The sequence below is a fragment of the Lissotriton vulgaris genome, chromosome 3_1 (assembly GCF_964263255.1).
Source record: "Lissotriton vulgaris chromosome 3_1, aLisVul1.2, whole genome shotgun sequence".
Classification (NCBI taxonomy): Eukaryota; Metazoa; Chordata; class Amphibia; order Caudata; family Salamandridae; genus Lissotriton; species Lissotriton vulgaris.
This window is the reverse complement of record NC_141689.1, coordinates 9,255,035-9,278,659: the sequence shown is the minus strand read 5'-3', so window position 1 is coordinate 9,278,659 and position 23,625 is coordinate 9,255,035. Positions and strand designations below refer to the sequence as shown.

At 47.3% G+C, this 23,625-nt stretch overlaps 1 protein-coding gene across 1 annotated transcript in view; it reads left to right on the top strand.

Annotated features, from left to right (window-relative positions):
* LOC147725811 (THAP domain-containing protein 5-like) overlaps positions 1–23,625 on the top strand; it is an 89,266-nt gene that overhangs the window by 33,953 nt on the left and 31,688 nt on the right. The window lies entirely within an intron of this gene.

Genomic DNA, 23,625 nt, shown 5'->3' with positions numbered 1-23,625 from the left:
TTAAGAAACTGAGATCTCGGACAGTTTATATGAAAAGAATGGGAACCGATAATGCAGTACGAATCACCACGGATAAAGCCATTAAACAAGGTCGTTTAACCCATACACCAGCTATTACAGCTTATTTTTCTACACTCTTACCTAAAGAGATCCAAGATATACAATTGTTAAGCAACGACACTAACCCTGAAGTAAAAGTATCCGCCGGGGAGACAAAAAAACTCATAAGAAAATCTACCCCAATGAAATGTAGCTCACAATCAAAGGAGGGATGTTTGGAATTAGACCCAAGTAACAAACTATCAAGCACTCCGAAAGACTTTCTTTTGTCATTTCTTGAAACGAGTGACCTGAAAACTGTAACTCCTATAAAAACCAGTGGGGGTGCACATTTATCCAACGACTTAAACATTAGCAAACAAATTATCGCAATAGAGAATAAAGATCTAGGAATAACTAATAATACCCAGTCAAATACCTCTTCACCCATTGTTTTGCTTGATCCCTCTCTTGACTGCTTCGATCGTAAAAACCAGAATAATACTGCTGATAATGACCCTCCAATATCTAGAGCTTTATTCTCGCTACAAGAGATACTGGAATCCGTTCTCTCATTTCTCGGTAACATTCTTGCAAATTCTGATCAAACATTGGATGTCCAAATAGGTATTTTAAAGCATTTGGTAGAAGAAAAAAAGAACAAAGATTCCCACGCAGCACAAAAAATCAATACGTCACACAAAACTCATCTTGAGCCGCAGAGAACTCTGAAGGATTGCGAAAAAACTCTAGAGGAAAAAACGCGTGACCAGAATACTCAAACCGTAGACATCCAAAAGCAAGAAAAACAAATAATCGACAACTCAAATGACTCAGAGATATACTCTTTGAAAAACTTATTTAAAGAAAAACATCAGCAGAAATCAAAACACTTCCCAATATTTTCAAAGACCCTGGCAGAGAATAAGTCAATGAATACCATCGTTCCAGAAATGCAGGAATCAAGAATAAGCATCACTAATGCAATGAGCGAAGGAAATGAAGAAAAACTAACTAACAAGAACCTAGAAAAGAATATGGCAAATGGGACAAAAAATAGAAGAAAGCCTTTGAGAAGGATCCAAAAACGGAAAAATCGTAAATTAAAATTTCAAAAACCCCAAATTTTTAATGAAACCAAAGAAAAACAATGCGATATTAAAAGAGAGTCGCAAGACGACGAAAAACCAGTTGCAACTAGTAACAACAGTGAAAAGGTGATGCCTCAACTAGACCCGACAGTAAAAGAATACATCCCTACTAAGGATATCAAGCAATCAGATCGAAGTAAAAATATCTACACAGAAGAAAACAACAGCTACTTAAGAAAGGGGGAAGGACCTTCTACCAAAACTCTACAAATTGAGGAACTCTTTCCCATTGATGCGGCACCGCTTAATAGAGGAAGGATTTTAAACCTACTACGACATATAAGGGCGCTAGATACAATGACTAGCAATGAAATCCATCTTGTGTCCTTTCCAAAAAAACAAAATAACAAATTGACACTGGTTACCTTTTGGTCAACAGTTCTCCCAGGTATAATATTAAAGGAGAAAGAAATACTACATAAACACGGTTACGATGTAGTGGAAGCAGAAGAACCAACGGACTTTAATACCCTTAATGGGTATAATGCTCAAATACAGGCTATCACCAACTCTCTAGTCAATAAATACCAGCGAACAAACAACTTGACTGAAGATCGAGATATTTCAAATCTTAAAATACTGGTGAACAAAGGCCATAGGGCAGTATGGTACAAAACTGACAAGAAATGTGAAGAGCATACAACTACTGAGTCCTGGGCTTGGGTCTCTGAGACTCTAAACAGCAATAAAATCTCTAACTTTGGTCAACATTCTGTTTAGCACGGGACTAAGGATAACATCTTGGAACATTGCTGGCAGAACTACAAACAAATTATCCTTGCTTATGAGAAACCTCCCAGACATATTGCTTTTACAAGAAACATGGGATACTGCGTCTTTCATACTTAAAGGGTACTTTGTATATGAAAACTTAGCACTGTCAATTAACCGAGGCCACGCAAAAGGAGGTTTAGCTTTACTGCTAAGGGAAGATTATCTATGGGACCAAGAAATAATAGACACAAAATCTAACAACCTGCAGTGCATTCAGATATCTGTAAAAAAACACAACACTGCTCCACCACAGGCAATCTTACTCTTCAATGTCTACGCTCCTCCCGGGAAAGAAAACGACAACACCTTTCTGGATATAATAGAAACGATTTCGCACATTATGGAGATCTATACTGACTCATCCTTTTTAATTGCGGGGGATTTCAACAGTAAAATCTCCGATTATGATTTCAATAGGTGGGCAAGTTTGTATGCAGAAGTAGGTCAAGACATCATAATCCCACAATTCCCTGAAGGTATATCAACCAATAAAAGAGGTAGACTGTTATTATCGGCAATAACAAATCTCAATGGACTAATATTGAATGGAGCAATTGAGGGAGATACTCCTGCAAAGTTTACCAGGCAAGGCAATGGGTCCCCATCCATTATAGATTACATCATAAGCAGCAGGGACCTGTTTGATACTGCCTTGTTATTATCTAATCAATTTTGTCTGGAGAGTGATCACGCAATTATGCAATTAACAGCTGATTGGATACCTAAAAATGCCGAACCCAGCCATATGATTCATATCGAAAGTACTATATTAATGGAAAGTGAACGGAGATGTATCTATTGGAATTCCTCGACTATTGAAAAAATTATGATAAAAATTGATCACTCTAAACTTTTAGAACAAAGATTCTCCAAAAATCCCATAGAAAATTTCGAAATTATAATTAAGGATTTTAAGAAACTTATCCAAAGGATGATACCGCCAGGAGCCAAAAGCAAAATCAAAAAGAAGGAGGGAAAAAATGGATATTCCCACAAGAACTCCGAAGTAAAAAAACAATTAAACAAACTTATCCGTGCCCAATATATGAAATTTTCATTAAACGTTAAGAAAGAAATAAACAGATTAAAGAACCAACTGAGGCGGGAGAACCAAAAGGAAAGAAGAGCTATTGAGGATCGTAATTGGGTGGAAATTCAGACTGCTGCAAGTACATACAATCAACGTAAATACTGGTCCTTAATCGCGAAAATAACTGGTACAAAGAAAAAATTACAATCCATCCCGGTTCCCCCGAATGACTGGGAACTATACCTCTCAGATCTCTATAAAGCAAATCCAACAAAACTGGAAGTAAGCTGTAAAGAAATGAAATACGAAAATGCCGAGAGCTTTTTAATACGAACTACAATCATCTCGGTTGAATATAATATACGCAAAGCAAGATCTACAGGCGCATCTGGTCCAGATGAAATCCCGATAAAAGCGCTACAAGTTGCACCGAAAGAATGGAGCAAACTATTATGCCCTCTCTTCAATTACATCTTTGAGACAGGACAAATTCCAAACTCCTGGCAGGGGAGCATAATTATCCCTATCCATAAAAAGGGAAGTAGAACCCAAGCTGGAAACTATAGACAGATCGCGCTCATGGATGCAGTTGGCAAAGTGTTCGCGGCAGAGGTGCTAGATCGCCTGAAAGAATGGGCCTTTTCGTCAGGACTGATACCCATGTGTCAAGCGGGCTTTAGGCCTAAGCATTCGGTTACAGATAACATAGCAGTAATACAGGTAATCTTCAATAAATACATTACCCTGAAATCCCAGGTAGTCTATGCCGCATTTATTGATTATTCAACGGCATTTGATCGGGTTGATCGACCTACCCTATGGAAAAAACTTAGGGGGCTTGGAATTCAAGAACAACTGTTGCAAGCAATAATAAATCTACATACAACTACCTGGTGTCAAGTCCAGATGGGGGGAGAAAAAGGACTCACAAAAAGAATCCAAACGGAGAATGGATTAAAACAAGGGTGCCTTTTAGCCCCGCTCCTTTTTTCACTCTACTTAAGTGACTTGCCTAACCAATTGCAAACTGGTTCTAATTTACCGCCAAAGATCGCCCAGCAAAGTGTTATTTCATTACTGTATGCTGACGATATAGTATTATTAGATCTAACCCCTTTCGGACTGCAGGCATCATTGGACATCCTGTTTCAATATTCTAAGGAAAACTATCTCATACCAAACATAAAAAAAACCAAAGTGATAGCTTTCTCAGGAAGAAAACGTAGCGCCAAGTACTCCTGGAAGATCGGGGAAGAAAAAATAGAAGAAGTAGTTAACTATCCTTACTTAGGGAGGATTCTCTCCAAAAATCTAACAAACATAACCCAGGTAACTAACTTGCAAAAGAAAGCTGATATACATGTCTCTGCTCTTTTGAAACTATACAGTGCAACTGGGAATCGACACTTCTCTGCACTGTTGGGGACATATAGAGTAAAAATACCACCTGTGTTAACTTATGCGACGGAATACATTCCCATAAAGCAATGGGCTTTCATGGATCAAAAAGAGGGGAAAATACTAAGAAGGATCATGAAAGTTTCCGATGCTGTACCTGTGCAGGCACTGAGACTAGAACTTTCAGTCACAAGCTCATACGCAATAGCTATCGCCAACGTAATAAGATGGGCCTACAACTTGATTCACGCAAAAGAGAATACTCTAAGGTCTGTCTTGAAAAAAGAGACTTTTGGTGCAGAGCCGAAAAAGCAAGTGTTTCTGGAAAATTTGGATATGGCATTTCGGCTGGCACACATTAATATTGAAATGTTGAGCACTTGGACTCCAGCGCAACTAAAATTGTTCTTAAAAACTTTTACCCCTAAACTGAGCTACGAACTGGACTGCTCACACTGTAACAAATTGACCATCTACAAGCCATTTGTGGAAAGGCTTGAATATAAGCAGCCCCAAACTTATATTGGATTCACCCTGACACATGGAGCAAGAAGAGCAATCACAATGTATCGGTTGGGCATCCTACCTGTTTTAACATTTACTTCCAGATGGCTCCCAGGAGGATCTCCTATGTGTACCTTGTGCAAAGGTGGTGATCAAACTATAGAACATTTGTTGCTTGTGTGCCCTAACCATAAAGTAACCCTAGCTCGTACTAGATATCTCAATCCAATATTTCGCTCTTGCAGAATTACTAGGGGGAGAGAACTTTTGGACATATGTGGAAAACCTTTGAATGAATTAATTTGCTATAATTTGTATAAATTTTTAAAACTATTTTTATCTTTGTACTAATTGTGCAGCATTTTCGTTTATGATATGTAAAATTTTATTGTGGTCCTCTGTTGAGTACCAACACACATAAATTTTTGACTTTTGACTTTGACTTTTTTTTGACTTTTGACTTTGACTTTTGACTTCGGGACACTTCCTTCGGCGTCAAAGATTCAAGGTTTATTTGCTGCAGGGAACACAGATATCACGACAAGTACAACTCGTGCAACTTGGGGAGACTGCTTCAAATTGGTTCTGTGGATCGCTCCTTTTATACAGTTTTTACCCATAGGACAACATGGTACACAAAGGTTTACAACCCGGTTCCCACCATTATCCCCCAGAGGGGTCGCTTTAGTCACTTTGATACACATAAGGTCCGGAACATAAGTGCGGAAACATTTGGCGGTTCCCAACTGTAAAAACCCATCTTCCCAACATTAGTGCATTCCAATCGGCAGTAAAACAGATCGAAATAGAAACAAGGACAGGTGCAGAGGAAGACGGAGACAGTGGGGAGATCGGAAAGGGTGTAAAAGGGGAGGTATCGGGAAACACGAGATACAGGCATCAAAGGGACGTGCCTAATGAGATGCACGGCTGAGACAATAAACCGGCACGGCGAGATGAGCCTCGAGCGGGGCCATCTGCCTTACAGTATCATCCCCCTCGTCATAAAGACACTTACAAAGAACATGTGTCTTCCGCAAATATCTTGGGAGTCCCAGGGTCGCGAAGCGGACAGCGTCCGTTCGCTGGCTACTTGAGGGCAAGAGACAAAATGGATGCCGTATCTAAGATGGAACCCGTGGGTACAGATGAAAAACCCAAATAACAAACGAACGGTTTAAGTTAGCACAGCGAAACTGCGCACACTTACTAAACTCGTCATTTGCGGTTCATAGATACCAGACTCGACCATATTCGTGCGAGTCGAAAACACCACTTACAATTGTCACGGAACCTCAGAGCCATCGACACTCCTTCTCCCATTGACCCGCCAAGTGGTCTCTTCACCCCCTGGGTGGATGGTGGTGCCTCGATGTCGGGGCTGGCTAGGCCTGGGGCTGAGGTCGACCCGAGGCCACGAGGCCTGGTCGTGAGGGTCCAAGATGGCGGCTGGGCCGGGGACGGTGGTTCGGGAGGGGACCCGGGCCAGCCGAGAATGTTATGATTATTAGCCAATATTCTGTCGGGGAAGAGCTGGGTGTCGACCCGGCTGGCTGCAGGTGTTGTTCTTGTTCGAGGAACAGGGGTAGTAGGGGTCCGCGACCCGCCATGCGGGGAGGAGTCGGGCATGCCACAAGGCCTGTCCAACAGGAAGACAGATGGAGATTAAGATGTGCTTCCAGTATTTTTGCTGGGGCAGGGAGTAGGGAGATAGGCCTAAAATTTTTAAGAAGGCCGGGGTCAAGTGATGGTTTTTTAAGGAGAGGCTTCACAATAGCCTTCTTCCATACCGGTGGAAAAGAACCCTGGACAATAGCCTTATTCATGACCTCCAGCATAGGAGGAAGGAGACTACTTCTACACTCTTGAGTTTTTTGAGAGGTAGAGGATCCATTGGGGAAGAGGATTTGGTCCTGTCAAGTAGAAGGTTCAGTCCTTCCAGGGACAAAGATGGAAATTCCGTAAGTGATCTGGAAGGAACTTCATCCAGAGAGTCCAAATTAATTATGGCAGGAGGGATATTCTCGTCCAGGGAGTGGCGTTGGACTTCTAAAGAAACATGAATGTCCAGAATTTTGTTGTGAAAGAAGTCTGAGATATCATTGCAAAGATCCTGAGAGCTGACTACGGGATCTGGGAGTTGAAGGGAGCATAGCGAGTCAGCGATTTTGAAAAGCTCCCTAGATGAAGTGAGAGAGCTAGTAAGGTTGGAAAAGTACTCCTGCTTTTCCAATACCACTTTCTGTTTACACTCCCGCAGTGCAGACCTATGGACCTCCCGATCCTTAGGGTCCCAGGATTTCCTCCATCTTCTGCATCTGCTTAATCGTCCCAGAGACCCCACGGCAACGCGGACAGCAGCATGATGCAGCCGAGGCTCCCCGCTGCCAGGCCGCTGTAAACGATTTCAAAGGGAGGGCACCAGATCTGAATGGTATGTACAGCTTTCGATCACACGGAATAGTGAAGACCTCCATGTACTGCTCGCACATGCCATGAGCTTCAACTCAAGGAAGTCTGAAGTGAGACGGCCACTTGTTGCATGTGTGGCGTTTCTCTGCTCCATCCAATTCTAGGTCTTCACATGGTGTCTACTGAGCAGTAAGCTGGCATCAGACTCCCCCCACAAATTCCCCAGGCCCCTGGTGGAAAGCAATAAGTGGATATTGCTAAACAACCCAATTTTTTTAAACCGATCCAGCTTAAGGACTTTCAAGGACTTTTAAGGATAAACGCAAGTGTTTGTTTTAAGCGCAGCCGAAAAAGAAGGGGGCGTGGCCTCGCATTGTCCACTATGGTGTTTCTGCCCATATCGAACCATAGCGGGAGAAGCGGGGTACTCTGGGAGGGTGAGCAGAGCGACCTCAAGAATGCATTTTCTATACGGAGAAGGCCCTCTAAATGATCGAACCTCCACATGTCGGCCCCATAGAGAGCCGAGCCTACCACCTTCTGATCATATCCCTGGAGCGGGGCTGCTGTCGGCCTAGTTTGTGAAGCCCTGTGTCCCATAATCAGGGCCCCGTGGTTTTCCTCTACTGAAGGATTCGCTTTGAAATGTGTGTGTTTCCAGGACATTCTCTCCGTGAGAGTTACACCCAGATAATCAAAGGTTTCGACTCTCTATAGAGGGCCCCTCCCCCCCCAATGGCAGTTTGCCCCTGAATGATTTGCGGGGTTCCTCGGCATGAGCTTTGTTTTCGTGATATTAACCTCCAATGCTCTCAAACCACAAAAGGCCATGAAACGATCAAGTAGCAGTTGAAGGCCACTGGGGATCTTAGAAACCAGCAGAGTGTCATCCGCAAACATTACAGTTGTTATTTTTACTATTTAGAAGCCCTTAATTCCACTCAGGACTCCCCTTCGTCATCCGATCTTTCTTAGGGACCCAGCCTGTCCTTGACCCCGCGAGGACATTTATCCGATTTCCCCCTACTGTCCCATGAAGTGCTAAATGGCCTGCTTGACAACCTTAAATCAGGATCTCCCCTAGACCCCTGTCCTCTCAAAGTTTTGAAAAATTGTAGAGAGGTCTTACTCTCCCCTTATCTTCATGTGATGAACTTGGCAATCACGAACGGCGTCTTCCCCGCAGCCTGGAAGTTGGCCATTGTTAAACCTCTGTTAAAGAAACCCACCTTGGATCCTGGGATTCTAAAAAATTTCCGTCCCATATCCCTCCTCCCAGCCCCTGCAAAGAAGCTTGAGGCCCACCTGAATCACCACCTCAATGCCTTCCTGGATACAGCTAGCCTGCTAGACCCCTCTCAGCATGGCTTCAGGAAGGCTCACAGCACCGAGTCGGCCCTGACAGTGGTAGTCAACAAAATCTGTGCTAAGGTCGACAGAGGTCAGTCTACTATTCTGATCCTGCTCGACCTTACAGCCGCGTTTGACACCCTGTCCCCCTCCATCTTGGCCATACGACTTGGTGAGATGGGAGTGGAAGGATCAGCTTTGGGTCTCCTGACATCTTTCCTTAACCAGCGTGCCCAAAAGGTCAAACTGGGTGACTTCCTTTCTCCGGCCAAGCCTTTGCATTGTGGGGTCCCGTAGGGACTTCCTTGAGCCCCACACTTTTCAACATATATGTGGCCCCACTTGCAAGACTGGTTAGATTTTATGGCTTGGAAGTCCTGTCGACGACACTCAGATAATGGTCTCCTTATCCCATTCTGTGGAGTCCACGGCCTTAAATTTTAAGAACTGCATGGAAGCCGTGGCAGGCTGGATGACCTCGAATTTCCTCAAACTCAACGGGGAAAAAACTGAGGTCCTTGTCTTTGGGGGAAAACCGGATCTCTGGTCAGAGCAGTGGTGGCCTCCTGCTCTTGGTACCTGCCCCAAGCCTTCCCTCTTTGCTCGAAATTTGGGGGTAACCATTGACAACACTCTTGCTTTTGACAAGCAAGTAGGCAGGACCATCTCCACATGCTGTGGGGTATTAAGGATCCTCAGGAAACTCGCTCACTACCTTTCCCCAGATGCTCGGAAAGAGATCTCAGTGGCCCTCATTTCCCCTCGCCTGGACTACTGTAATCCCCTCTACCTTGGCATAAGCAAAAAATTGATTCATCGCCTCCAAATTGTCCAAAATGCTGCAGCCAGGTTTGTCGTGGATGCCCCCAGACAGGTTTCCGTCTCGGGGATTAGAAAAGATCTCCACTGGCTGCCAGTGCAGGCAAGGATCAATTTCAAGGTACTTGTCCTCACTTACCATGCCCTTCACGGTCTGGGTGCTGAGGACATTGGATCTCTTGTATCCTTCTACACTCCCGGCAGGGACCTGCTGTCAGCTCATAAAAATCTTTTGATTACACCTCGAACTGCCAAGTCAAGGTGGGGAGGGAGAGCTTTTTTCTCCCTTGCCCCCAAATTGTGGAGCACGCTTCCCGCCAACCTTAAGGCCCAGCCGTCTCTTGTTCTTTTTCAAAAAATCTTAAGACCTGGCTTTTCTCAGAATCTTACCTGTAAGCTGTTCTCTTTTGGGTTGCTCTTGACCATTCAGCTTGTTTCCACCATCTGCGCCTTGATGCCCCCGGGTTAAGTAGCGCCATACAAATTCACTTTCACTCATTCATTCATTCATAGTGTCCAGATATAGTTTGACCAATTCAGAGTGTCGGCGAGAAAGACATTTCCTGGTTCACCATCGGGACCAGAGGCTTTGTTTTTGACTGTGGAATTGATGCTTTTCATTGGATCGTCTAAAGAAAATGCGTCGCTGTTAAGCTGAATGCGGGTGAATTCCGTAAGGGGATGTTCGATGCCTGTCACTCCGGATCTCGGATAAACTGCAGAGAAATGATTCAACCCGGCAGCCTCTGCAATATTGTTGGTTGGAAATTTGGGGGTCTTGGCGTCACCCCTAGTGACTAGCAACCAGAACTTCTGAGAATCTTTCCTTTGGCAGGCGTCTCGATTCTGTAACCAACAGTTCTCAGCCCTCTCCTTTTTTGCTTCTGCCTGCACAGAATCTTGTAGGACCTCCTGGCCAATCTTTTGCCTGCTACATTATTTGCTTTGATCGCAACTGCCAACTCTAACCGCAGTTTCTTGCATTTTTTATTAAACCTGGCGAATTGGGAGTTGTCAGACAGCTTCTTATGGTAAGACCTCAGGAGGCTGAAGTAAAAAGCTAGCTGTGTGAATAAAGACGTATGGTCGTGGCCGCTGGAAGCTCTTCTCGCTGTTCTAGTTTATCGTAGAGTTTGCTAGTGCATTCCAGAAGTGCTTGTTTTATGGGTTCAAGCTTTCGGGCATCAATAGCCACATGTGCCCACTTAAGGCGCCTGTTGTCATTCGTAGGGCAAATCTCTTACGACGAAAGCTTTGCACCAGAGCTGTTGGTATTCTTTTTTTTAAAAAGTCTTTTTATTGAACAGTAGTCAGCTTTAACAAACATGGTCCCATGCATACAGCAAGTTGAATGTAGTTTCATTAGCGTACGCATTCGGCTAAACACGTCTCGATCATGCATTAGTAGGCAGAATCCCCCAGTCATGGAGCCCGCCCTCCCTAACGGTCTAATGCCCCCCAAACTCCCTATAGTCTACCCATCGTTGCCAGACTTTCTCCCATATCTTGGGGCATCCCCGGTTATCATAAATTGTCTTTTCCGCCGACCAGCACTAGTCCATGTCTCGTTTCCACTGAGAGACTTTATGCGGTTGGCTCGCACCCCATGCCCCGGCAACATTCCGTTTGGCAACCATGGCAGCCACCTGTAGCCAAATCTGGTATTTGGGCCAAGTCAGTTCACCAGACATGCACAGTAAATGCCATCTAGCGTCCAAAGGTACTTCCTGTTCTAACACCTCTGACATGATGCGGACCACCTTAATCCAATATGTCTGTATAACAGGGCAGTCCCACAGGATATGAAAAAATATTCCCTTTTGAGTACATCCCATCTGGCACTCCTCGGTCGACAACCCCTCTGGCACTCCTCGGTCGAAATACGCCCTAATTTGAACATGAGGATAGTGGTGCAATAGGATCTATGTAATATTCGTAGTTGTACTAGACAAAATCGTGCCCTGATTGCTACCTCTCTGGGACTTTGCACTGCCTCCCTCCAGTCACCGTCTTCTAATAGGCCCACATCAGAGTCCCACGCCTCCCGTACCTTGCCTAGTAGCTCTGGTGAGTTATTCATGATTTTTTGGTATGAGCAGGACACCGCCTTCTCCGGGATTGGGTCTAACAGTAACCTGTCTTCTAGTGGACCGTACGAGCTGTTAGAATTCTTGGTCCAGATTGTGGTCATGGCGAGCTCGAGGGGGTTATGGTCTCTAACCGTAGTTACTCCAAATTCCATATCCAACGCTTCGGATCATGGTCTCAGATCTATTAATACATAATCGATTCGGCGCATGCTGGCAGTTCTGTTGAAGGTGCTGGCCCCCATCTTGTAGGATATAATGCGACCGATGGAAACCCGTACTCAAGGGTTAAGGCGTGGAGCTGCAAGGCCGTTTGTGTCCATTTTGTGATTGGTTGGAGACCAAGGGGAGGGACATGCCGCAGTTCATCTACCCTACCACAGTCTGTTACGTCTTCTGAGCCCAGTGGTTCATAGCTAGGGTTAAAATCTCCTGCTATTGTTAGAGGAGGTGAGGACTCTCTTTCCCCGAGACAGTCTTCCAAAGCTTGCATGGTTGGTGAGCTGGGGCCCACCTTGACCCCACGGGTATAGACATTGTAGATTGCCTTGCCGTTCCTGCCCCTGAGACTGATCGCAAGGATATTCGGGCTGATGGTCTTAATCTCTCTGATGGTACATTGCAAATCAAACTTAATGCAGGCTACCAGCCCCCCTGCCGGTAGGCCTGGTCTGGCAGTGACTGCCGGGCAGCTTATCGTGACATAACTGGGGATAAAAACAGGTACAGTAACACATGTTTCCTGTAAGATACAAATATCAAATTGTTCAATATACTGGATCCAGTGAGGGAGTGCCACCTTGGACCTTGGCCCTGCCCGGTTCCACGTCAATATACGAAGTTTAGGTGCCGATTTATCTACGCCATTACAGGCTAGATCGTGATCCTCTATTGCGCAGCTCATCTGGGGGTTAAGTAGAGCATACGTCCTGATCTAGGCTTACCCCTGATGGTATGCCGATAGTGGGCTGCATTGGGTCTACGCTGGAATTGGGTGGTGTGTTGTATGGAGCTTTCCAACCGTGTGGGCCTTGGGGGTTAAAGATTCAACCTTGTCTGAATGGCATGGAATTTGAATTGAAAACATTGCGTGGTCTTGGCACACCGGTCAGTCGTTTAAAGCCAGGAATGACTCAGTCCCATCAGACTGCCACGCCTTTTAAGAGCTCGAAGCTGAAGAGTGGCAGGAGGATTACACTTCCTCTGTTTATTGGTGGTTGCAGGTGGACATGGTCTCGCCTCCAGAGCTATAAGACTGAGTACTAAGTTCTCATCTCTTAGATACAATTCAATGGCATCAGCTGGAGAGGCGTTACGGGTTAATCGTTTTGCCCAAAGGATGTCGTCCCTATGACTGACCTGAACCCCCTTATTTTCCAGATCCAATGGATTGATTTGTTAACCAAAGAGATGTTGTCTACAAATTTAGAGTAAGAAGGCGGAATTTTAAGTACATTAATCAAGGCCTTGTTCGCGCCGTAGACTGAAGCGGCGCTCAATATCAACAACGTGAGTTTCATTTCTAGTTCCCACTAGATCCGGAAACGTTATATTTGGTTATATCTGATGTCGTGGTTGAATAGACATGAGGGGCACTAAGATATTTGTAGGCTTCGGGGTCGCACTGCTTCTTAGTGGGAGGGCCTGCCTTAATAGCGAGCTCGAGGACTGGTTGGATGCGCCTACTCTAAGATGATCTTTATCCGTAAGAGTCTTAACCTGATTTGTGACCCTGTAAGTGTCCATCCCTCCTATCGGATGCTCGGATAGATGACCCCCCCCCCCCCACCAATCCCTCCTCTCTGTAGGCTCTTTCTTGGTGTCCGTGCGTGCTACCGCTAGACTTGGTGACAAAGGGGCCCTACCTACATCCTCCTTCCTTCCCATCATGCTTTCAGGCAAATCTTGGAGTAGCGAATATCGGTTGGTTAAAGGAATATTGATAGCAGTGTTTATATCTGTTATATCAATGATGTCAGTTGCGTCTTCTATTAGACTTGTATCTGCCGCTGCAGTGGGAAGGAAAGGAGTCCCTACTTCCCTAACAACCTGTACTATTTCGTGTTGCGCAGTAGTATTCGGTCTTGGGATCTTAGTCGCAGCAGTGCGCTTGGTAAATATGGAGGGAATTCATTCAGCATAATTGGGGTTTGGACTGGGGGAGGGGCTGGCTCAACAAGAGATTGCAGGTTGCCTGGGGTGGCTGGGCTCGGAGCAGGATCTAAGATGTCATGACACTTGACCAATAGTTCATCAATACGATCAAGAATATAGTTCTTAACACTAGATTTACGTGTCGTCTTTGTTGTACTAACTTTCCTGCGTGGCCCTTGGTCTTCCCTCTCCATCTTTGTCAATAGATTTCCTTTTCCCCATGATAGTGAATCAGTGACGGCAGCCCTATAGTGCAAAACAAAAGTGATTCATTTTAATGCCAATAAAGTAAGCTCGCTAGCAATGCTTACGATTCCTTTACAAGGGAACTAACACGGCAACTAAGTAAGGAAACCCTAGTTCATAAGGCTAGGGAGAAATGGTAGTGGGAAAACAGTAAGTGCAAAACTTTAAGTCACAGTTTTAAGGTGTAACACACTTGGAGCCTCGAGTCCCAAAGAAACTTAACGTGTTTCAACAAAAAAGAACTGCTGAATCCTGAGACCAAGAGGGGTGACTCTGCCCTGCCTCTTCCTGGCAATGACTGGCAAGGACGGGCCCGCCCTTGACCTGGGCTCCGCCCGGGCACGCCCGAGTGCGTCCTGTGCTGCGGGACCCCCTGGCAGTTTTTAAAGAGCCTCCTGGCGCCGTGGCTCACGTCGGTGTCAGGCAGGCCGCAGGGGATGCTAGAAGGCGTGGCCCTGGCCCCTTCCCTCAGCAAGGAGCAGAAACAGCTTTCACTATCTGGTAACTCCGATTTCGCGTGTAAAAGTGGGATGAGCAAGTTCACCTGCTTGAAGTGAAGGAACAGCTTGTAACAGGTGATTGTGGTAGGTCCCAGTGTGAGGGACACCTCCCTTAAACAAGCAGTGGTGCTAGCCCCTCAGTGTGAGGGATGATTCTTGTAAACAAGCAGTGGTGCTAGCCCCTCAGTGTGAGGGGTGATTCTTGTAAACAAGCAGTGGTGCTATCCCCTCAGTGTGAGGGGAAGTTCTTGTAAACAAGCAGTGGTGCTAGCCCCTCAGTGTGAGGGCCAGTTCTTGTAAACAAGCAGTGGTGCTAGCCCCTCCGTGTGAGGGCCAGTTCTTGTAAACAAGCAGTGGTGCTAGCCCCTCAGTGTGAGGGGCGATTCTTGTAAACAAGCAGTGGTGTTATCTCCTCAGTGTGAGGGGTGATTCTTGTAAACAAGCAGAGGTGCTAGCCACTCAGTGTGAGGGGAAGTTCTTGTAAACAAGCAGGGGTGCTAGCCCCTCAGTGTGAAAGGAAGTTCTTGTAAACAAGCAGTGGTGCTAGCCCCTCAGTGTGAGGGCCAGTTATTGTAAACAAACAGTGGTGCTAGCCCCTTAGTGTGAGGAGTGAAACATGTAAACAAGCAGTGGTGCTAGCCCCTCAGTGTGAGGGCCAGTTCTTGTAAACAAGCAGTGGTGCTAGCCCCTCAGTGTGAGGGGCAGTTCTTGTAAACAAGCAGCAAGGTTAACCTCTCGGCTTGAGGGGTAGTTCTTGTAAACAAGCAGGGTTGCTAGCCCCTCAGTGTTGGGGATGGTTTTTATAAACAAGTAGTGGTGCTAGCCCCTCAGTGTGAGGGATGGGTCTTATAAACAAGTAGTGATGCCAGCCCCTCAGTGTGAGGGGCAGGTCTTGCAAACAAGCAGTATTGATAGTCTCTCAGTGTGAGGGGTAGTTCTTGTAAACAAGCAGTGTTGCTAGCCACTTTGTGTGAGGGATGATTCTTGTAAACAAGCAGTGGTGCTAGCCCCTCAGTGTGGGGGATGATTCTTGTAAACAGGCAGTGGTGCTAGCCGGTCAGTGTGAGGGGCAGTTCTTGTAAACAAGCAGTGGTGCTAGCCCCTCAGTGTGAGCTGCAGTTCTTGTAAACAAGCAGTGGTGCTAGCCCCTCAGTGTGAGAGGCAGTTCTTGTAAATAAGCAGCAAGGCTAACCTCTCGGCTTGAGGGGTAGTTCTTGTAAACAAGCAGGTTTGTTATCCCCTCAGTGTTGGGGATGTTTTTTATAAACAAGTAGTGGTGCTAGCCCCTCAGTGTTAGGGGCAGTTCTTGTAAATAAGCAGCATTGCTAGCCTCTCAGTGTGAGGGGTAGTTCTTGTAAACAATCAATGTTGCTAGCCCCTCAGTGTGAGGAATGATTCTTGTAAACAAGCAGTGGTGCTAGCCCCTCAGTGTGAGGGATGATTCTTGTAAACAAGCAGTGGTGCTAGCCCCTCAGTGTGAGGGGCAGTTCTTGTAAACAAGCAGTAGTGCTAGCCCCTTAGTGTGAGGGGTGCAACTTGTAAACAAGCAGTGGTGCTAGCCCCTCAGTGAGGGACAGTTCTTGTAAACAAGCAGTGGTGCTAGCACCTCAGTGTGAGGGGTGAAAATTGTAAACAAGCCGTGGTGCTAGCCCCTCAGTGTGAGGGGCAGTTCTTGTAAACAAGCAGTGGTGCTAGCACCTCGGTGTGAGGGGTGAAAATTGTAAACAAGCAGTGGTGCTAGCCCCTCAGTGTGAAGGGCAGTTCTTGTAAAGAAGCAGCAATGCTAACCTCTCGGCTTGAGGGGTAGTTCTTGTAAACAAGCAGGTTTGCTAGCCCCTCAATGTGAGGGATGGCTCTTATAAACAAGTAGTGATGCTAGCCCCTCAGTGTGAGGGATGGTTCTTATAAACGAGCAATGGCGCTCGACCCTCAGTGTATGGGCCAGTTCTTGCAAACAAGCAGTATCACCAGCCTCTTAGTGTGAGGGGTAGTTCTTGTAAACAAGCAGTATTGCTAGCCGCCTGAGTGTGCGGGAGGGTTTTTGTAAACAAGCAGTGATACGAGTCCCTCGATGTTAGGGAGAGTTCTTGTAAACAAGCAGTGGTGCTAGCCCCTCAGTGTGAGGGATGATTCTTGTAAACAAGCAGTGGTGCTAGCCCCTCAGTGTGAGGGGTGATTATTGTAAACAAGCAGAGGTGCTAGCCCCTCAGTGTGAGGGAAGTTCTTGTATACAAGCAGAGGTGCTAGCCCCTCAGTGTGAGGGGAAGTTCTTGTGAACAAGCAGTGGTGCTAGCCCCTCAGTGTGAGGGCCAGTTCTTGTAAACAAGCAGTGGTGCTAGCCCCTCCATGTAGGGGCCAGTTCTTGTAAACAAGTAGTGGTGCTAGCCCCTCAGTGTGAGGGGCGATTCTTGTGAACAAGCAGAGGTGCTAGCCCCTCAGTGTGAGGGGAAGTTCTTGAAAACAAGCAGGGGTGCTAGCCCCTCAGTGTGAGGGGAAGTTCTTGTGAACAAGCAGTGGTGCTAGCCCCTCAGTGTGAGGGCCAGTTCTTGTAAACAAGCAGTGGTGCTAGCCCCTCCATGTAGGGGCCAGTTCTTGTAAACAAGTAGTGGTGCTAGCCCCTCAGTGTGAGGGGCGATTCTTGTGAACAAGCAGAGGTGCTAGCCCCTCAGTGTGAGGGGAAGTTCTTGAAAACAAGCAGGGGTGCTAGCCCCTCAGTGTGAGGGGAAGTTCTTCTAATCAAGCAGTGGTGCTAGCCCCTCAGTGTGAGGGCCAGTTATTGTAAACAAGCAGTGGTGCTAGCCCCTTAGTGTGAGGAGTGAAACATGTAAACAAGCAGTGGTGCTAGCCCCTCAGTGTGAGGGCCAGTTCTTGTAAACAAGCAGTGGTGCTAGCCCCTCAGTGTGAGGGGCAGTTCTTGTAAACAAGCAGCAAGGCTAACCTCTCGGCTTGAGGGGTAGTTCTTGTAAACAAGCAGGGTTGCTAGCCCCTCAGTGTTGGGGATGGTTTTTATAAACAAGTAGTGGTGCTAGCCCCTCAGTGTGAGGGATGGGTCTTATAAACAAATAGTGATGCTAACCCCTCAGTGTGAGGGGCAGGTCTTGCAAACAAGCAGTATTGCTAGCCTCTCAGTGTGAGGGGTAGTTCTTGTAAACAAGCAGTGTTGCTAGTCACTCAGTGTGAGGGATGATTCTTGTAAACAAGCAGTGGTGCTAGCCCCTCAGTGTGGGGGATGATTCTTGTAAACAGGCAGTGGTGGTAGCCGGTCAGTGTGAGGGGCAGTTCTTGTAAACAAGCAGTGGTGCTAGCCCCTCAGTGTGAGCTGCAGTTCTTGTAAACAAGCAGTGGTGCTAGCCCCTCAGTGTGAGAGGCAGTTCTTGTAAATAAGCAGCAAGGCTAACCTCTCGGCTTGAGGGGTAGTTCTTGTAAACAAGCAGGTTTGTTATCCCCTCAGTGTTGGGGATGTTTTTTATAAACAAGTAGTGGTGCTAGCCCCTCAGTGTTAGGGGCAGTTCTTGTAAATAAGCAGCATTGCTAGCCTCTCAGTGTGAGGGGTAGTTCTTGTAAACAATCAGTGTTGCTAGCCCCTCAGTGTGAGGAATGATTCTTGTAAACAAGCAGTGGTGCTAGCCCCTCAGTGTGAGGGGCAGTTCTTGTAAACAAGCAGTGGTGCTAGCCCCTCAGTGTGAGGGGCAGTTCTTGTAAACAAGCAGTAGTGCTAGCCCCTTAGTGTGAGGGGTGCAACTTGTAAACAAGCAGTGGTGCTAGCCCCTCAGTGTGAGGGGCAGTTCTTGTAAACAAGCAGTGGTGCTAGCACCTCAGTGTGAGGGGTGAAAATTGTAAACAAGCAGTGGTGCTAGCCCCTCAGTGTGAGGGTCAGTTCTTGTAAACAAGCAGTGGTGCTAGCACCTCGGTGTGAGGGGTGAAAATTGTAAACAAGCAGTGGTGCTAGCCCCTCAGTGTGAAGGGCAGTTCTTGTAAAGAAGCAGCAATGCTAACCTCTCGTCTTGAGGGGTAGTTCTTGTAAACAAGCAGGTTTGCTAGCCCCTCAATGTGAGGGATGGCTCTTATAAACAAGTAGTGGTGCTAGCCCCTCAGTGTGAGGGATAGTTCTTATAAACAAGCAGTGGCACTCGACCCTCAGTGTATGGGCCAGTTCTTGCAAACAAGCAGTATCACCAGCCTCTTAGTGTGAGGGGTAGTTCTTGTAAACAAGCAGTATTGCTAGCCGCCTGAGTGTGCGGGAGGGTTCTTGTAAACAAGCAGTGATACGAGTCCCTCGATGTTAGGGAGAGTTCTTGTAAACAAGCAGTGGTGCTAGCCCCTCAGTGTGAGGGATGATTCTTGTAAACAAACAGTGGTGCTAGACCCTCAGTGTGAGGGGTGATTATTGTAAACAAGCAGAGGTGCTAGCCCCTCAGTGTGAGGGAAGTTCTTGTAAACAAGCAGAGGTGCTAGCCCCTCAGTGTGAGGGGAGGTTCTTGTAAACAAGCAGTGGTGCTAGCCCCTCAGTGTGAGGGCCAGTTCTTGTAAACAAGCAGTGGTGCTAGCCCCTCCATGTAGGGGCCAGTTCTTGTAAACAAGTAGTGGTGCTAGCCCCTCAGTGTGAGGGGCGATTCTTGTGAACAAGCAGAGGTGCTTGCCCCTCAGTGTGAGGGGACGTTCTTGAATACAAGCAGGGGTGCTAGCCCCTCAGTGTGAGGGGAAGTTCTTCTAATCAAGCAGTGGCGCTAGCCCCTCAGTGTGAGGGCCAGTTCTTGTAAACAAGCAGTGGTGCTAGCCCCTTAGTGTGAGGAGTGAAACTTGTAAACAAGCAGTGGTGCTAGCCCCTCAGTGTGAGGGCCAGTTCTTGTAAACAAGCAGTGGTGCTAGCCCCTCAGTGTGAGGGGCAGTTCTTGTAAACAAGCAGCAAGGCTAACCTCTCGGCTTGAGGGGTAGTTCTTGTAAACAAGCAGGGTTGCTAGCCCCTCAGTGTTGGGGATGGTTTTTATAAACAAGTAGTGGTGCTAGCCCCTCAGTGTGAGGGATGGGTCTTATAAACAAGCAATGGTGCTAGCCCCTCAGTGTGAGCGGCAGTTCTTGTAAACAAGCAGCAAGGCTAAACTCTCGGCTTGAGGGGTAGTTCTTGTAAACAAGCAGGTTTGCTAGCCCCTCAGTGTTGGGGATGGTTTTTATTAACAAGTAGTGGTGCTAGCCCCTCAGTGTGAGGGATGGGTCTTATAAACAAGCAGTGGTGCTAGCCCCTCAGTGTGAGCGGCAGTTCTTGTAAACAAGCAGCAAGGCTAAACTCTCGGCTTGAGGGGTAGTTCTTGTAAACAAGCAGGTTTGCTAGCCCCTCAGTGTTGGGGATGGTTTTTATTAACAAGTAGTGGTGCTAGCCCCTCAGTGTGAGGGATGGGTCTTATAAACAAGTAGTGATGCTAGCCCCTCAGTGTGAGGAGCAGGTCTAGCAAACAAGCAGTATTGCTAGCCTCTCAGTGTGAGAGGTAGTTCTTGTAAACAAGCAGTGTTGCTAGCCAATCAGTGTGAGGGATGATTCTTGTAAACAAGCAGTGGTGCTAGCCCCTCAGTGTGGGGGATAATTCTTGTAAACAGGCAGTGGTGCTAGCCGGTCAGTGTGAGGGGCAGTTCTTGTAAACAAGCAGTGGTGCTAGCCCCTCAGTGGGAGCTGCAGTTCTTGTAAACAAGCAGTGGTGCTAGCCCCTCAGTGTGAGAGGCAGTTCTTGTAAATAAGCAGCAAGGCTAACCTCTCGGCCTGAGGGGTAGTTCTTGTAAACAAGCAGGTTTGTTATACCCTCAGTGTTGGGGATGTTTTTTATAAACAGGTAGTGGTGCTAGCCCCTCAGTGTTAAGGGCAGTTCTTGTAAATAAGCAGCATTGCTAGCCTCCCAGTGTGATGGGTAGTTCTTGTAAACAAGCAGTGTTGCTAGCCCCTCAGTGTGAGGAATGATTCTTGTAAACAAGTAGTTGTGCTAGCCCCTTAGTGTGAGGGATGATTCTTGTAAACAAGCAGTGGTGCTAGCCCCTCAGTGTGAGGGATGATTCTTGTAAACAAGCAGTGGTGCTAGCCACTCAGTGTGAGGGGCAGTTCTTGTAAACAAGCAGTGGTGCTAGCCCCTCAGTATGAGGGGCAGTTCTTGTAAACAAGCAGTAGTGCTAGCCCTTTAGTGTGAGGGGTGCAACTTGTAAACAAGCAGTGGTGCTAGCCCCTCAGTGTGAGGGGCAGTTCTTGGAAACAAGCAGTGGTGCTAGCCCCTCATTGTGAGGGGCAGTTCTTGTAAACAAGCAGTGGTGCTAGCCCCTCAGTGTGAGGGATGATTTTTGTAAACAAGCAGCAGTGGTGATAGGCCCTGAAATAAGCAGCAATGCTAACCTCTCGGCTTGAGGGGTGGGTCGTTCTTGTAAACAAGCATGTTTGCTAGCCCCTCAGTGTATGGGCCAGTTCTTGCAAACAAGCAGTATCACTAGCCTCTTAGTTCGAGGGGTAGTTCTTGTAAGCAGGCAGTGTTGCTAGCCCCTCAGTGTGAGGAATGATTCTTGTAAACAAGCAGTGGTGCTAGCCCCTCAGTTTGAGGGATGATTCTTGTAAACAAGCAGTGGTGCTAGCCCCTCAGTGTGAGGGGCAGTTCTTGTAAACAAGCAGTGGTGCTAGCCCCTCAGTGTGAGGGATGATTTTTGTAAACAAGCAGCAGTGGTGATAGGCCCTCAGTGTGAGGGGCAGTTCTTGTAAACAAGCAGTGGTGCTAGCCCCTCAGGGTGAGGGGCGATTCTTGTAAACAAGCTAGCCCCTCAATGTGAGGGATGATTCTTGTGAACAAGCAGTGGTGATAGGCCCTCAATGTGATGGGCAGTTCTTGTAAACAAGCCGTATCACCAGCCTCTTAGTGTGAGGGGTACTTCTTGTAAACAAGCAGTGTTGCTAGCCGCCTGAGTGTGCGGGAGGGTTCTTGTAAACAAGCAGTGATACTAGTCCCTCGATGTTAGGGAGAGTTCTTGTAAGCTGGCAGCGGTGCTAGCCCCTCAGTGTGATGAGCAATGTTTGTAAACAAGCAGGGATGTTAGCCCCTCGTTGTGAGGGACAGCTCTTGTAAACCGGCAATGCTCCTAGCTACAAGTATGGGCGATGGCTTTTGTACATAAATGGTGATTGTACTCCTCCCCTGTTAGTGAGGCTTCTTCTAAAGAGGCAGTGGTGCTAGCCGTCAGGTGTGAGTTATGTAAACAGATTATGGTGCTAACTCCCCAGCGTAAGTGGGAGTTCATATAAACATGATGCCGCTAGCCCCACAGCATTGCACCCCCCCCCATGGTGTAAAGAGGCGGGGCTACAAGTTCTTGCCCCTCCTCACTGTGAATGAAGCTACTCCTAGCACTGGTCCATCGCAGTGGGGTGGACTTGAAGCTACTCCTAGCCAAAATACAGTGATCTCCAGGGGGAGACCAAACCATATACTAAAAAAAGTGAAATGCGAACTGCAACTGAAATCAGGACTTGGACTAGGAGACTCAGAGGAGCTGGGGCCACAAGGAACCACCCAAGGTAAGTACCCTGGAACCCTACAGAGGTTGTGGCAGAGTGAAACACAGCAGTGTGCCCAGTAGAAGTCAACGGAAGAGTCGCGGTTTCAGTTTTCAAGAAGAAGGACCCTTCTAGCAGACTCTGAAGAAATCCCGTGGATGACAAAAGGTTGAAGAGTCGCCCCACCCGTGGATACCCCAGGAACCAGGATACCTGCACCACGGAAGCCGGGTACAAAGTGACGTCTGATATCACCGTAGACCACAATAGAGGACTTCAGAAAAGATGCTGCTGGAGAAGAGTGTGCAAGAGCCCGGTGGAATCCAAGGGTGGATACTTAAACAGAATCACCTGCAAGCACAGGAGACCGAGTCTGTTCCACTCGGAGGTGCCCACGAGGCACGGAAGAGCAATGCCCACCGACGACGGAAGATGCAGGAGTGATGACAGTGGCCTTGTCGCTGCGACTGTATCGACCAGGTGACGCTGAGGAAGACCAGGAGCTGTGCACAAGCTGTCCCACATCGGTAGTTGAGAACCAGGGGGTCGTGTATTGTAGGAGCACCAACAAGCCTTGGTAGCTGCAACAGGTGTGGAGCATGGAGAAGGAGCAACGTTGTTACCAGCAATGTCAAAGGGACTGGCTACATGTAGGAGATCCAAATCAGGCACAAGCAAGCAGGGGAACCCACTGAAGCAGGAGAAGACCCTCGAGAGGACCCAGAGGCAGAAGAAACAGGAGTAGACAGAGGACCTCGAGCAGCTCACCAAAGAAGAAGGCCCACAGTGCAGAGGATGCGGTGAGGGTGCTATGCCTGGCAGGAAGAGATGCTGGAGGCTGGAGCTTCTTGTAGCACAAAGATTTATGGAGTGCAGAGCCAACAAGCCTTGTCAGCAGCAAGTCTACACGTTGCAGGGGTTTGGTCCCAGCTGTTCCGACAAGGGAGATTGGCCTTAAATTTGCAGAGAGGAGAGGTCGGGCCACGAGGGAGTTGCAGAACCACCACCTGTGTTGCTGAGCTTTCGAAGTCCGTGGGACATCAGAAGCAGCAGACCGGTCAGCTTCATTGCGTGCCAGCAAATGCAGGGTAGGACTCCTTCACTCCAAGGGAGATTACCTCGGGTGTACAGGTCTGTTGAAGATCCTGGAAGAAGCACAGACACAGATGACAAAGGATTCGTGCAGAACAGTGAGACCAGGAGCAGCAGGAGTCTACCTTGATGCAATCTCGGTTCCAGGCAAAGTCCAATGAAGTCCATGTTCCCAGAAGATCGAAGAGTGACGTGGTTCAAGGCTTGATTATTGTCTCACGACAAATCTAAGAACCACCCACGGGGAAGCCCTTAAGTATCCTAGGGAAAGGGTTGGAATGACTCAGGGGTCCCTCCCAGAGGAAGGGCTGGACAGAGAGGGGAGGATACTCCCTGTCCTTTGTCCAGTTTTGCACCGGAGCGGGAGACAAGGGCTCCATGAACTGGCTCAAACCTGTGTATGCAAGGAGTGCACCAAGTGTGCCCTTCAAAGCCGTCTTGTGGTGCTGGTAAGCCCCCCCACACACCCACCCCAGCCCAATACACTAAGTCCGGTCTGGGAGGTGGTCACACCTCCCTTTGACAGGAAACCTTTTGTTCTACCTTCTACTGC